We start from the raw sequence: 3,594 nt of genomic DNA, 5'->3' as shown, positions 1-3,594 counted from the left end.
AAGTAATAGTCGCTGGGGGCCAGGTCTGGTGAATACGGTGGCTGAGAAACCAATTCGAAGCCGATTTCATGCAATTTTGCTTGTGCGACTAAGCATGAATGAGCAGGCGCATTGTCGTGATGATAAAGCGGTTTTTTCATTTTCAAATGCGGTCGCTTTTCGGCGATTTCGATTTTCAATCGGTCCAATAATGATGAATAGTATGCTCTGGTTATGGTTTTATCTTTTTCAAGATAGTCCAAGAATATTATGCCATGTGCATCCCAAAATACGGAGGCCATAATCTTTCCGACCCATTGTTGCGTTTTTGGACGCTTCGCAGCACTTTGGCCCGGTGGAGCCCACTGTTTTCCGGTTGCGTTGACTCAGGAGTGTAGTAGTGAATCCAGGTTTCATCCATGGTTATGAATCGGCGCAAAAACTCGGTCGGCTTACGCGAAAATTGCCCACACGTTCCAATGATATGTCTACAGCATGAGCTACCTCTCTCAATTTCACTTTGGGATTATTCAACATCATATCATGGATTTTTTCGACATTTTCTGGTGTAGTGACCTCTTTTGGGCGCCCAGATCGTTCAGCATCAACTGTGCTCGTACGGCCACAACGAAACTCGGTAAACCACTTATAAATCGTTCCAATCGACGGTGCAGAGTCCGGGTAATACCTATCCAGCTTGGCCTTGGTCTCGGATATCGTTTTCTTGCGAAGATAGTAGTGTTTGATCAAAACTCGAAACTCAGATTATTCCATATTAAACATAACTCGGAGGTTAGTCGCTTCTCAGTGCTGTAACTTGTAAGAGCGTCAATATGAATGGCTGAAGTTTTGACAGGCGTCATTTGAAGGATCAAGCTCGGCGAAAATGGTTCACATTAGTGAATACTAATGCCATTTCTTAGAATTTTCAGGTACTTATCAGACTGCCTAGAACGAGTATGTTATAGTACTCGAAAAACTAAGCGACGCGTTTTTTTATCTGCGTAAGAACATATTAAGGGGATGAACCAGCTCCTCAAAATTAGGGGTCTCAAGTGTCGATTGTATAGTTTTTTCGAAAAAGAAAAAAATGAAAGGGGCTACACCAGCCCTACATATATTTAAAGTTGTGCTAAAAAATTTAAATTCACAGAAAAAAATTGACAAACATATGTTTTGCACTTGAGACAAAAATAAAATTGAGGTGTTTCGCCAAAAATTAAAAAAATGGGAGTGGCCACCCCTAAAACTTTTTATTTTGTTACTATGATAATATATGCTTCATACAAACAAAGACAATTGGAAAGATAGTTTTATAACGAAGGAATTAAAATAGAATCTATCCAACATGAATAATAAATCACGCAGGGGTAAACCACCCCTACATATATTAAATATGCTGAAAATTGCTAAATTCATAAGACAAAAATTTTTAAAATATAAATTTTGCACTAGAGACAAAAATGAAGTTGGCTTGCGAAAAAAAAAGGAAAAAAATATTGAAAAAAAGTTTTATACCGCAGGAAGTAAAATGAAGTCCATCCAACATGAATAAAAAATTACGTGGGTGTCAACAACACCATAATTATGAATATAATTGCAAAATATGTTTGAACTCGAGCCCAAAAATATGAAGAAAATACGTGTGGCATACGAAAAAGAGGATGAAGGTACTTATATATTTTTAATAAAAAGAGAGCATCGAAGAGAGTAACTACCCCTAAAAGGTTTCATATTACTAACCTTTATAATTAAATCTTGTGTGCATTATTTTCAAAGTTTGCTCAATTTTAAGGTATATATGCGATCTGTTGTAAATGAATCACCTTTTTTCGCAGGATAAAATTTATCACAGAATGTGCAATAATATAATAGTTGACAACGAAATTAAATATTTTATGTCGTGCCTGTTGGAATAATTTAAAATTTTATAAAATTATATATTATTTTCTTCACTTAATATTTTTACAGATATAGCTGATAATTCGTTGTCACCTATTCTATTATTGTACATTTTGTGATAATTTTTATCTTGCGACAAAACGAAGTGATTTCAAATCTAAATTTTTATATTATTCCAACAGGAACAACAGGAACAATTCAATCCTTAGACGTACGTATTTGTGTTCACAGTTTGGAAAAATAATGTACGTCACTTTTCCGATTCTCTTATTTTGATGTACATATCAGGGATAATATTATAAACTTTAGTCTTTGGTGCATAATTAGTTAACCCTACCAAGATATACTAATTTATTTAATAGGCATGGTACAAAAGCGAATATATGAGGTGTGTTCGAAAAGTAAGGTGACTTTTCAATTTTCGCGGGCCACGTACATTCAAGTTTTAAATTTTTTGTTTTGTTGTGTTGGTACACTCGTCACGAACATATGCTCACAGTTTTGACTATATAGCTCATGTTGTTTTTCTGGCAGAGGCGTAAAATGTTAGAAGGGTTTGGTGTGCTCGTCGATTTTGTTCTTTCGAAAAAAATGGAGCAAAGAGTTTGCATTAAATTTTGTGTAAAAAATGGAATCCAGTGTTCTAAAAATCTTGAAATGTTGACAGTTGTATACGGTGAGTCTACTCTGAGTAAGAAAAATGTGTATAAGTGGTACAAGCTGTTCCAAGAAGGCCCAGAGGATGTCGAAGACGAACCTCGCCCTGGACGTTCCAGCACGTCAACAACAGATGAAAACGTTCAAGCAGTGGAAGAAATGGTGTTCAAAAATCGCCGAATTACCATCAGAGAAGTTGCTGAAGATGTTGGCACATCGGTTGGCTCATGCCATGCTATCTTTTCGGACGTTTTGGGCATGAGACGTGTGTCAGCGAAATTTGTTCCAAAACTGCTTAATTTGGATCAAAAGATCCATCGCATGACCATCGCTCAGGAGATGTTGTATGAAGTCAATAATGATCCTGATTTTCTCAAAAGGGTTATAACTGGGGATGAAACGTAGGTATATGGTTATGACGTCGAAACTAAAGCCCAATCGTCTCAGTGGAAGCATCCTGAGTCTCCAAGACCGAAAAAAGCACGTCAAGTTCGGGGAAATGTGAAGGTTTTGCTCACTGTCTTCTTTGATTATCGTGGCGTAGTGCATCAAGAATTCTTACCACAAGGTCGTACGGTCAATAAGACCCACTATTCGTGGCTTTTTGCATCACGATAATGCACCTGCTCATTTATCGTTGCTTGTGAAAGATTTTCTGACCAAAAACAGCACCACAATCATGCCTCAGCCTCCATATTCACCGGATTTGGCCCCCAGTGACTTTTTTCTTTTCCCAAAACTGAAGAGACCCATGAAAGGACATCGATTTTCAACGATTGAGGAGATAAAAACTGCATTGCTGAAAGAACTCAAGGCTATACCACAAAATGATTATCAGAAGTGCTTCGATGATTGGAAAAAGCGTTGGCACAAGTGTATTATATCTGAGGGGGCTTACTTTGAAGGGGACAACATAAATATTGAGGAATAAATGAATATTTTTTGAGAAATCTGTAAAGTCACCTTATTTTTTGATCACACATCGTATTTTAGATAAAGTATGTAAATTCGAAAATCCGGTGAACTTCAGCTTCGGTGAATCTCGTAAAACACGCT

Source organism: Belonocnema kinseyi, chromosome 5 (genome assembly GCF_010883055.1).
Source record: "Belonocnema kinseyi isolate 2016_QV_RU_SX_M_011 chromosome 5, B_treatae_v1, whole genome shotgun sequence".
In the NCBI taxonomy this organism is placed as follows: domain Eukaryota; kingdom Metazoa; phylum Arthropoda; class Insecta; order Hymenoptera; family Cynipidae; genus Belonocnema; species Belonocnema kinseyi.
Note: the sequence above shows the minus strand (reverse complement) of the source record.